Source organism: Felis catus, chromosome B1 (assembly GCF_018350175.1).
Source record: "Felis catus isolate Fca126 chromosome B1, F.catus_Fca126_mat1.0, whole genome shotgun sequence".
NCBI lineage: Eukaryota > Metazoa > Chordata > Mammalia > Carnivora > Felidae > Felis > Felis catus.
In genome coordinates, this window is record NC_058371.1 from 90,627,777 (window position 1) to 90,641,302 (window position 13,526).

Sequence of the window (13,526 nt, forward strand, 5' to 3'; positions counted from 1 at the left end):
TTTTTTTTCTAGGCATGGACTTCCCTAGCTCATTCTCTATTGCTTCAAGTTGTATTTCCCATGTGCAAATGATTCCGAAATCATTTTTAGTGATTCTATGTTCTTAATTAAATTCAGACACCAACAATATTACTAGAAGTTATTTAATGGATGGGGGCGAGGGAAGATGTCTTAAAGCTGAAATCTGGGATTGGTTTTCTGGATTTGATTAGTTTTAAAGTTACTGATGACCTTACTGACATGCTGACCTTGAAAATAATTGTAAAACTACTGAGTATTCTTCAGTAGTATCACTTATGTGTAAGTTACTCTTCTTTGTACTATTTAGTCAACTTCTTAACACTGTCAACAGAGATAGTATCAGAGATCAACACACCACTAAAGAAAAGAAAATAGTCACTGTATTTTGGTCAGCAGCCACGAATGAGACATAGAGTGCCTCACCAATACATGAGGTACACCTAATTAGTAGCTGGCCAACCAAACTTTATGCTGGGAGGCTGCAATTTAAAACACAGAAAAAGCAAGAATTCACAGTCCACAAATGTAGGAGCTATGGAAAGTAAAAAATAAAAGTTTTAAATAGAAGAAAAAAATATATAATTAATGATTATAGAATAGGAAAATAATAAATATCAAAAAAATAATAGATATCATTATTCATTAGGTTAGGAAATTCTAGGCAAAATGAATACCTGATGACAAAATGATTGCATACTCCAATCAGCTATTACAGCAACTATTGATTTACTAGATTAGTTTGTGTCTAGATTTCCTGATTTTCTGTGAAACCTGCTGAAAGAGTTAAATGTTTTTCTTAGTTCCTCATGTATCTATAAAGTGAACATATTCTATCATAGATAACCTAAGTATGGCCCTCTTCTGAGTTCAAACAAGGGGCTTAAATGATAGAGAATTCATTTTCCCTTTGAAGTCATATGCATACATGCAACTAATAGAGAATTGAAGAAGCAAAAAAAAATAATATTCAATTTCTATCTTATTCAAGTTTGTCATACTAGTTTATATTATATTTAGACTCAAAGTCACTTAAACAATATGAGTAACATCAGTGCTGTTATTTCTGTTCTACTCCTACTCATTTCCCTGACTCACTTCATAGATGTCACTCTTCTGCTTTATTTAAAGAGATTGGAAAAGAGAAGAAAAGTCTATTATTTGTAATCAAAACTTGTCTTGAGAGTAAACAGTTACAGCTGTGTTTTTAAACTACATAGAAATATACTGCTTTTATTTGATTCAGGGTTGCAAAGTCCCTGATGGGGGAAAAAAAGCTCGATATGTCCATTTATATCTTGCCACTAATATGAAATATAGAAGGATATTGAAAAGAAACACCGAGATGCCTATTGAGATATGTTAGCCATCAAAATCTTCATATATTTCACTTCTAGTTTATTCCTGTCTGAAAAGGAAGGGAAATGTACCCTATGGATTTACAGTATTAGTCACTGAAAGTAGGGATGATATATATCATTTTAACTTCCAAGAAAAAGTCTCAGAAAATATTCATTACGGATATTCATCATACTTTCACTTTTTAATTCACTCAATAAATATTACATGCCAAGTACTGAATGAGGGCTGCAGGTATGATAACACATAAAAAAACTACCTACCTTCATAGAGTTTACATTCAAGCGGAAGTGATACATGACAAACATGTATTTAAAAATTCCATGTGATATCATGTCAGCTATTAATTTGAAGAAGAAAAATAAAGGTGCTAAAAGTAATCTTTAATGAAGAAGTGACATTTAATCTGATACCTGAAGTGAAGAATCTAAGTATGTAGATACTTAAGGAAAATGGGTAACACATTTCCATATATTACTATCTAATTTTAATAACATTTACATATAAAAGGTTACATCTAAATAGAAAGTTGACTAGGAGGATGACCAGAGAAAGAGAGGTATCCAATAGTCAGACCTATTTTATATGGTCAGTCACTTCTAAAGGGGTGGGTTCAGAAGTTTGGTACACATACATAATATTAACAACCTGACAAAGAACAAATGCCATTCCATTCATGAACTTTTACCTAATAGCGTTGAATACAAATACTTCCTAGTCTTTTAAATTCTGCAGCTTTTAAAAAAAAATCTCCCTTACAGTGCCTTTATTAAATAAACTATAACAACCTAGAGAACATGGTTTTTCTTTATTATTTGCTGCAGAAACTTCATCAGGTGATATGTACTGAGTATAATGCTTTTACTAGACCTAAACTAAATGTTTCTTAAAAGTGTGAATAAGTGAATTAAGGAAGGGTCATATGCATAAATAAATAAGTGAATTAAGGAAGGGTCATATTTCAGAAAACATTATCACCAGGATTGATGTCTTTATCATTATTTTTCTCTTATTGCTAGCTATTAAATTTAATCTATTTATTATCTTGATATTTTTACAGATTATATTGGCCGATAGCTATATCTTATACTAATGCAACAAACTCTAAAATCTCAGTGATTTCACACTGAAATCTAAGTGCCTTAATGTGTGAGATATATTTCTAACTCATTGTAAGCCTTCTGGATCTTCTGGTCAGTCATCCGTATTACAGCAATTCAGCAGTTAGAGTAAAGGAGGCTAAACCATCCATTAGTTATACCATCTGGAATCTATAACCTGTTAGGACTGCTTACCCGAAAAAGGCTCATAGTGAAAAAGGCATGTATCACTTCTGCTTGCGTATCATTGACCATAGCACGTGATATGGCTATGATTAGCTGCAAAGAGGAATATAACTAAAAGAGGGAACTCAATAGGGATAGGCAAGTTAAGTTTATACTGCAATTATACCTTAATAGTTTTGTTTATTTTGACTAAGGAATAATGAAGGTAAAGCTGGATCTATTCAACAGATTAAGACAGCAGTTACAAATAACTATAAAAGATATTTCAATGTGTACAACATAAATCATATCTGAATTGGCCTACTGGCTGCCCAATAATTATTATTTCTTTTAGTTGTAACATGTTGACAACAAAAATGAGCTAGTTGTATATTTCTTCTGAAATATAGGCAACATAATTATTAAGAAAATTCTGGATGCTAACAGACAACCTATAGAGTACCATGGAGTCTTAATTATGTAGTTTATGGAATAATATTAAAAACAATAATAGCCACAGAATCTAAAGTTAAAAAATGAGTTTACAAGATATTCACTCTGGTCTGTATTAAATGGCCTCATTTACTAGCGGTAATAATTTACTTGTAATTAACAAAATCTAGAATTTGCTTCTCCAAATAAAGCCACCATATTCTTTTTGTATATTTTTCAATTTTCCTGCAATAATGCTATAATAATTCTCCATGTGGCTGACTCATATTTATCCTTTAAAATTTAAGTCATTCATACAGGAAGTCTTCTCTAACATGAAGGTTTATTTAATTATTTCTAAATTTTTCTCACACTTAAGAGTTTCCTTTATGCTCTCCCTACTATAGACTTTTTATCTTATTTTAATTATATGTTTACCTACCACTGACCTTAACAGACTGTTAAGCCTTGAGAATTAAGATCATTCTTTTTTTTTTTTTTTTCAACGTTTTTTATTTATTTTTGGGCAGAGAGAGACAGAGCATGAACGGGGGAGGGGCAGAGAGAGAGGGAGACACAGAATCGGAAACAGGCTCCAGGCTCTGAGCCATCAGCCCAGAGCCCAAAGCGGGGCTCGAACTAACGGACCGCGAGATCGTGACCTGGCTGAAGTCGGACGCTTAACCGACTGCGCCACCCAGGCGCCCCAAGAATTAAGATCATTCTTAACCACCTTTCTATTCCCCAGTTTCTATCACAATTGATACCCTAAAAACAAATTAATGTGATAAACGTAACTGAGGTCTCTGACAGAGCAGGGCAAGTCTACCAGTCAAGTTCAAAATGGTTTGAGAGGACAGGGAAAGGACAGTGGCCTGGATTTTTATTGTGGTTTAGATAGTGGGGCCAGGATGGGGATTCATGTAGGAAGGGGCTTGCATTATTTGAATCCCCAGCTTGCACCAATGGCGGGACCACCGAGGACTTCTCATTTGATCAGATGAGGGCACAAAAGGAAGAGCGAGAGTCAGATTTAGAGCTGTCAGCGGTCTGACCTCAGAATGTGGAATCAGATTCCTCAATCAATGAAAGATTGTAAAATCTTAGGTATATAGATTAGAAAATTCAATTTTCCATAGAATTCTATAGAATTTTCTAGATATAGAAAGCATTAAGATGAAAGTCAACAACATGGTTTCTTTTTGAATTCAATTTTTGAGGTTAACACATAATGTAGTAGATTATTAATTTTAGTCCTTTGGGTTAATATGATTTAAAATACCTCAAATGTATCTTTTCAAGGATTACATTTATGGTACATATGTATGTATTATAATATAATAAATGGTATATTCAGAATATATAATATATACTCAGTATATGTAATATAATAAATAATATATTCAGCATGCCAGTAATTTGCAATATAGCTTTACTAGCCTATGGAGAAATTTGGCATTTTTAAGTAACAATTAAGATTATTATCATCATTTGTTACTTTATGTACAGATGAGCATTTTTTTTGCCTGTTATCATTTTTATGTATCCCTACTAAGACAACAGTAATACAAATAATTCCCTTAAGCCACAACCTATCAATTTTGGTTTTCATTTTGGTTAAAAGGACTTATGACTTTCTTAGATGAGTACCTATTTATGTAAGCATCTATATTTTTAGTCATTAATGTTTTAAAAATCACCTTCACACACAAAAACTCTGTAGGTATCCCAGTGCTTGTGTGAATATAAGTAATTTTTAGATTGGTTTTGTAACATCGTATAAAAATATCGACATTAAAGGTTGAGTGAAAACTTTATGATTTAGAATTCTTCAAGAGACTGGAAGCTTATTCAGGGGAAATAAAACAATGATGTCACAAAATTAATATTTTTGGAGAAAGTGACAAAATCTTTCCTCATTCTTTCTATCATTACTAAGAAATTGGGATTTTAATGGTCTTAAAGTTTTGAGTAATTTTAAAGTTTCAGTGTCTTTAATAAAGTGAATCAGTAAGTAATAACTTAGTAACTGGTGAAAGAATGAATACATGAGAGATTTTATATGTTTAGAGATTAAGAGAGCTTCTATCTCCATGGCAAACTTCATTTCAGGTATATGGCTAATTTCCTTAATGCATATGTAATAAAGTTGCTATCTTCTGAATAATTTGCCGTAATACAATTTCACCATGAAAGAAGAATAACCACAACAAAACAAGATGATGAAAAGATGAACAATCTCTATGGGAGCTCGTTAGAGAAGCCATAATCTGTGATTAAAATGATTTTAAGGAGAGTATCCTGATCGTTCCATACTTTAGAAGTTTTTAATAAAAAGTGACATATACGTTCTATCTACTGAGTGATTACTTTTCTTATTTACATGAAAATCTCCATGCACCTGAAACCCAGCACCTCTTTCCTGTGAAAATCTAGCTATATCCATATCGGTCCTCAGTTTCTCTGCAGTTCATTTATAAGATACTTCCTCCTGCCAACCCTTCTTCCTCAAAGCTAGATTCTGCTTTTTCAATTTCTCTCATCAATGAAGATGTTACTCTACAGGAAGACATTGCTCACCAACTCACTCTTGACTCAAGAGTTACGAACCGGTGCTATGTTCCACCTAAAGCATTATGCCTCCACGCCCTAACCCACAGTGGCACTGATTTTTGAGAACGCCTCTGTTTGAGGCAAATCTTCTGCCACAGACTTATAAGTCAACCACCTGTTGTGGGATTAGAACTATAGGCATTTTGAAGTCTTCTGGGTTCTGTAACTCACTCCAACTTATTCCTCGATCTGTTATCTCAAATCTTTGTCTTTATATTGGCATGCTCAAAATTTGTCCTCTGCCAATGTAGAGTTCTTCTAACCCATTATGCCTCCGATTTTTACAATATTTGTATCCACTCCTCTAATTACTGAATAATCTGAATGTTCAATTTTATTATTGTCGGAATAAATACTGTACGTGATTTTCATAGGTTTAGAAATGTACTTGTTATTTCAAATAAACATTAGTTCCATAAATGAGGAATACAACAAATTTTCACAGAAATATCACCCAGTGAAATCTTCTTCTTCCACTTCTCTTTCACCCTTATTTAGCTTGATATTGAATCACATTTTCAGTTGCAGCCTAATTTGTATTTCATACTAATATAAGTTACAAAGCTCACACATCTCTTCCCTAACTTGATCCTCATGGCATCTCATGAGGTAGGTAGGCTGCATATTTTTGTCCTTAATTTACATGAAACTGAAGCTTGAGTTTTACAACATTTTCTCAATAAAGCACACTAGGCCCTCTGTCGAATTTTTATTTTATCTCACATTTGACTTACGAAATTAAATAAAGAAATGCATTGTCTTTTGAAGGAAAGCACAGAGTGACAACTTAATAAAGAGACCATTTATTGCTAATGCCTTGCAAATGTGAGCACTGTGTTCAGACATTTTCTTGTTTAAAATATTATTAATTAGATACCAATTTTCCCTACAAGGTAATTGAGCTGGAGAGTGTATATAACTTCCCCATGGTCCCACAGCAACAAAATAACAAATCCGAGATTTAAAATCAAGTCAACTGGTTGCAAATAATATGCTCTTTCTACTGTCCCATTATTCTTCTATATGTAGGTCATTTTGTTTTTTTGAAAAATAAACCACATCCTTTGGCACACGGGTGGCTCAGTGGGTTAAGCGACTGACTTCACTTCAGGTCATGATCTCGTGGGTTCTTAAGTTTGAGCCCCACATCAGGCTCTGTTCTGACACCTCAGAGCCTGCAGTAAGCTTCAGATTCCGTGTCTCCCTCTCTCTCTGCCCTCCCCCGCTCACACTCTGTCTCTCTTTTCTTCAAGAATAAATAAACATTAAAAAAATTTAAAAAATAGGGGCGCCTGGGTGGCTCACGTGGTTAAGCATCCGACTTCGGCTCAGGTCATGATCTCATGGTTTGTGAGTTCCAGCCCCGCGTCGGGCTCTGTGAGGACAGCTCAAAGCCTGGAGCCTGCTTCAGAATCTGTGTCTCCTTCTCTTTCTGCCCCTCCCCCACTTGTTCTCTGTCTCTCTCTGTCTCTCAAAAATAAGTAAAAGTAAAAAAAAAAATTAAAATAAAAAATAAACTGCATCTTAACTCTTATGTAAAACAACAAAAAACCCTAATATTTGTCACAAAGATATTTCTAGATCTATTCTGCATATTTAGTTTAACATAACTTCTTCTCATGATTTTTTTAACTTCTTTGACAGATATACCAGTAATTTGGATATTTCTTAGACTACATTGAAATAGTTCAATGTAATTTGTATATAGAGAGTTTATTTCAGTCATACATTACTTTTATCAAACACTACACAGCTGGAGGTACCACATTCATACATTACTTTTTCCATTTATTCAAAAGACCTTGGAGAGTTGGGTATTTGCCAAGTGTTGTAACTGGCTCTAAAGTTGCAATTATTGTGTTCTATAGGCCTTGTGTTGCTCTGTGAAAAGGGAGTGGTGACATTGAATTACGGTCAGAGACAGAATAGAATGACAAAATCACAATCAAGGAAGGCTACCCAAATAGGGATTGGTGATTTGGGAGTGATTGAGGTTGCCTACTGTGATACATAAAGATGGAATGATAGATACCAAAGCAAGGATGCATACCCATATAAATAAATTAAAAAAGTATGTTTTCCCTAAAGGAAAATACTAAAGTATTTCTATGTATCAACTTGTCAGGCTTTCCACTGCCCCTGTTTCCTGTGTATGTGGAACAGGTGAATTCAATTCTTGGATAGTGATTAGACCAGGGCACATTCTCGGTGGTAGTGGCAGTCGTGACAGTGGTGATGGTGGTTGTAGGAGAATCAGAACTTATTTCTCAGAATTATTAAACTTGATGCTTCAGTGACATTGGGCCATCTACTAAAATGTATTTTTATCAATTAAATGTGTGTATTGAAACCCATTTTTTTTCTCCCTCAATGTTATAAGAAAGTGTATTTCTGGATTTTCTGTATTTTCATGATTTTTTTAAGGTCAGTATCCCACTTTGTCCCCGGTCTGGAAAATATCTGGGAACAAAAAGGGAGAATGCTATTGTTTGTTTCCGTTTACAGTTGAATGTTAAATATTTTGTGTGTTTTCTTTAGAGTCACTGTTTCTTTTGGAAGTACTGTTAAGGGACTTGTAATTTTTCAACTTACTTCAATAAAATGTGTGGTTTTTACAAAGTCGCCATTGTGGTCTTAATATTTACAATGAAGAGAGAACACAGTTAAGATTTCAATGTCTTGAAATGTGTAATTTTTAGCATTATATAATCAGAAAATACTAAGCAAATTTAAATAAGTATAATATCAATATAATTGTATATTCTAAAACAGTATTTTAACTAAAATAACTATAGTTAGATTTTCAGTACTTGAGAGACTGTGTACGCTTGTGTGTGTGTGTAAAGAATATAAATGTTGGGCGAGAATGTGGGATTTGGATTTGCTAGACTAACAAGGGTCTCTCTACATCAGTGGAAGAGTCTCCCTAATTTACTATTTATCTTATTTTGATTTAACTGAAATCAAGTAATTTTATTTCTGATCTGGTTGTGTTCCGACTCTTGCAAGCATCCCCAATGGCTGGCTTTAATTAACCCTTGTTACTCTTTATTAGGCAGGAGAGTCTCACTGTTGTCTGCATCTTCATTTGGCAATATTTGTTTGTTATTTTATTGACTGGTTATTTAGAGCATTCTGCAATTTAGCCAACCTTATTTAATAAACAAAGCACAACTTCTTCATTACCGTACATTGAGTCAATGTTTAACTGTAACACACACACACACACACACACACACACACACACACTATCCAAGTGCCTTCATAGCAGGTAAGTAAATATATGTAATAAAAGAATATATATTCATGTACAGATTACTTACATTATAAAACAGTACCTCAGTAGAAAAAACTGTTCTTTGGAAGTATTTACATTTTGAAATTCTTCATGTGTAACATAAAGAACAATTTCTAAAGGTGGAAATTCTGATCAGCATCAATATATGCTTCTCTAGCTTTTTTTTATTGCAGAATAACATATATTAGGATAAGTCTTAGGAATAAAATGGAACTCGTCTGTGGCTTATAGTTTCTTGGCTTCTCTCATCCATTTCTATCACAATGCTAGCTAAACCAAGCAGTTTAAGAATATAGAGGATCATTCACAAATTGTGGCAGCTATTCAACCTGCAAATTTCAGACCTGTCAAGGTTGAGTGTTTCAATCAATTTTGACATCTCCTGCCATTTCCTTTCATACTCTAGCTTCTATAAATAATATCCTTTCTTAGGTACCATTTTAGCTTCACAGGCTTGTTTCTCCTCTTAACATAAGGAAAGGTTGTATCTCTTAGCAGGTCTTCCTTTCTACCCTTAGTCTGAAAAAAAAAAGTATGCTATATTAAACAAGCTACCTGATTCTGAAATGCTGTATTGAAAAGAAATGCATTGGTAGATCATGCATTCAGAACAACATATTATTTAGCACTTGTAAAAAAAAGTTTCTTAGGAAGTTTATTTAATTTATTTTAATTTATTTTTATTTTTTTTAAATGTTTATTTTTGAGAGAGGAAGAGACCGAGCATAAGCCGGGGAGGGACAGAGAGAGAGGGAGACACAGAGTCTGAAGCAGGCTCCAGGCTCCGAGCTGTCAGCACAGAGTCTGACACAGGGTTCAAACCCACAAAACATGAACTTATAACCTGAGCCAAAGTCGGATGCTTTACCAACTGAGCCACCCAGGCGCCCCTCTTAAGAAGTTTTCAAATGTCCAAAGAACTTACAATAAACTCTGCAATAGAATAGTATGCTGGTTATTTGAAATATGCTAGTTTCTAAAAGATTTCCAATGATTCCTCCATGTATATGAATACCCAGGAATAACTACTGAAAAAAATAGGCTGTTATATTTTTACCAAACACCTTGATTTTAAACAAAGTATCCAGCTCTGGCTTGACTTAATTTTCATATTATAAGAAGGATCTCCTTAAGAAGTGCTTTCATTATATAAAAAAAGAAAGTCACATAAAAAAGATCAGAAGGAAAACTTCAAGGATAATTTTTAGTATTTGTCAAGTTTAACTTATTCTTTTAATCATCACTTTTATCTGGCATGTTGTCTTAAGTAGAAATTAAATAAGGCAATATAAAATGCATCATGTCATGCAAACTTAGTATGTTTGAGATAGTTAAACTTAGGTGATTCTTTCACTGAAGTGTGCACCTTTAGAATCTGATATAGATAACTTTACAGGAGGCTGGTTTCTGTCAATGGTTTAAGTCACGAACCCTCAAATGTTCCACATATTAGAATACAGGTATGCTTACACCCCGTGTATACTTGCCAAAGCAGAGGTGATGAATGTGTTTCTGTGGTCACCATTACTAGTAACCACCGCTCTCTGGTGACACTGTCTTCCTGGCATACAATTCCAGATCATGGAAATCATGGTCAGTCATGTTACTACTTCCTACTCTCCTGACAAAAGGATTGTGAGTAAAGTGTCGTGTGCTTCCCCAGAATCAAGGCCATTAAAAGCCTTATTTCCACTTCCCTGTAACCCACTTGTTGAAATGAGGGGACAACATAATAGAAGTCAACTGGATCACGGAGCTGACCCATCAGGGTCACAGCAGATTTTTAGTTAGTGACATAGAAAACTGCATTGTGTTCATATGGCAGCACAAGCTAATCCTGGCCTATATATTTATTATGGGAATACGTATAAATGACCTTCTTTCCTTGAAACTATAGGTTTCAAACCTAATATTCTCAATCATTAAGCACGAAATGGTGAAGGATAACTACTCTGGTTCTTCATGCACATTTGCAACAGGCTAGTATATTTCTTCACTGTTTTTTTTTTTTAAGTGCCTTGGTTTGGTTTTTGTTTTTAAAAATGTACTCCAATGATCAACAATGTTCAGGCTATAAACAGAAGTGTTTTTTTTTTTGTTTGTTTGTTTGTTTATTTGTTTTTGTGGTTGTTTTGTTTTGTTTTTCTGTCCTTAGTATTACAGTAGCACAAATCTTTAACATTTGGGTTGTGTTTTCTTCAAATGTTTTCTTTTCTTTTTTCCCCCCTTTTTCTAACTTTCAGCTCAAATGCTGCTCTTTACTCTGAAAACTTCCTAACTGCCTTTTCTGTTGCCTGCTTATTTTCACATATGCCGTCATTTGGACATTTCAAGGTTTCCCTTTGTAGTGTAGTCATTTATTTCTTTCTCTACTGTACTGGAAACTCCTTATGGGAAGAACTAGGCAGCATACCAGCCAGATTTTGCTCTCATTGGTTGAGTATTTGCTCTAATTACCCAGTGCCACTGATATAAAAAGCCTATCTTGTATATGCCATATAAGTCTTGGAGTTCCTGTGGGAGTCAAAATGTGCCATAATTATACTTGGTGCTTAAAATGTTTAAGGATTAAGTGAATGAACATATTTTCTATTTGGAGCTTTGGCAAAGAGGAGAGTTCATACAATTAATGTTAGATTATTCTTCCCATTGAAAGCTAAGATTCAATACAGCTGAAAACTTGTAAAGTTACTATTTAGTCAAATCTCTCTTAGCCAGGGAGTAGAAACTAGCAAGAGTGACAAAGAGAAAATGCTACTGTTAGCAATAAAAGTAACAGAATTAAGCAAAAAAAGAAAAATATATTTTCTTCATTTCTCCATTACATAAAGACTTCAGTTATTTTGACAATACTCCCTTGTCAACTAGTCTACTAATACAAATAATGGCCTTAGATTACATTGTTTTCTGGCCAACATTAATGGGTCTAAAAAATAGGTAAGTCATGTGTGTAGTAAGGCACTGATCTTTTCTTCCTGTTGAAAGAATGTTTGCACTGTAATACCACAATATCATAATGTTAAAAAAGCAAACAATCAGGAAGGCTTATAAGATTGGGTGGTAGGTGCCTAGCAAACAATTGGTGTTCAAAATTACATGTTCTTTCTTTGCAATCGATTTGGAGGCGCTCTTTGTATACAAAAAGATAATTAGAATTTCTGATTGCCCGATATAAATATTAAACATATACCTTGACAAACTCCCCAACTATCTTCCAAAGTGACTGTATCATTTTGACCATTCTAATGGGGGTGTAGTGATTATTTCACTGTTGTTTTAATTTGCAATTCCCTAATGACACAAGATGTTGACCATGTTTGCATATGCTTATTTGCTATCTGTATGTCTTTTTGAATGTATTCTTGCTATTGTTATTTTGAACAGTATATCTGTTACATCATTCATGTATAAAAATAATGAAACTTTTTGTATCATTCTTCCTTTCTTTATGCAGATCTGAGTTTTTGACCTACATCATTTTCCTTCTCTCTGAATGTCTTCTTTTAACATTTGTTGCAAGATAAATCTACTAGCAAAAATGCTCTCAATTTTTGTTTGAGAATGTTTTTATTTCTCCTTAATTTTTGAAAAAATAATTTTGCAGGATACAGATTTCTAGTTGGATGATATTTTCTCTAAGTGCTTTAAACATTTCAATCTGCTTTCTATTGGCTTACATGGTTTCTGAGGAGAAGTCAGATGTAATTCTTACATTTCTTCCTCTATAGGGAATGCAATTTTTCCTCCGGCTTCCTTCGATATAGATATAGATATAGATATAGATATAGATATAGATAGATAGATATAGATAGATATAGATAGATATAGATAGATATAGATATAGATATATAGATATATAGATATATAGATATATAGATATATAGATATATAGATATAGGTAGAGAATTAGTTTTGCTCTCTGGAGAACCCTAATATAAGCTGTTAACATATTGATCATAGCTGTTATAACTTCATGGTCTGATCATTCCAACATCTCTGCTGGATCCAGATCTCGTTCTGATGTTAACTCTGTCTGTTCAAAACATTTTTTTTACCTTTCAGTATGCTTTATCATTTTCTCTTGAAAGGTGGACATGATGTACTCAGTGACAGGAACTATTGTCAATAGGCCATTAGCAACGTAGTGTGACGTGTGGAGGGAGGAGAAGAGTTCTGTAGCCTTATGATTAGGTTTCAGTTTTTTAGTGAGAGTCTGCCCCTCAGCTGTGAACTTCACAAGCGCTTCTCAGTAGTTTCCTCACCCCCCCACCCCCTTATGTGGTAAAGGGTGGCCAGACAAGATTAGAGTTGGGTATTTCTCTTCCCCCATTGAGGAAGGTTAGAATGAGCTGGAATTGGGTACTTTCCTTCTTCCAGGTCAGTTAGTCTCTAACACAACCCGCATATGTTAAGCTCTGTTAAAATAGTTTCTCTTGAGAGCAGACCTTGTTAAGAACACCATGTTCTGGTGAATTCCAAAATGGTTATTTTTCTCTCCCTCTGCTAGAGGATCAAAGAGACTTTTTTTTTTTTTTTCTGGT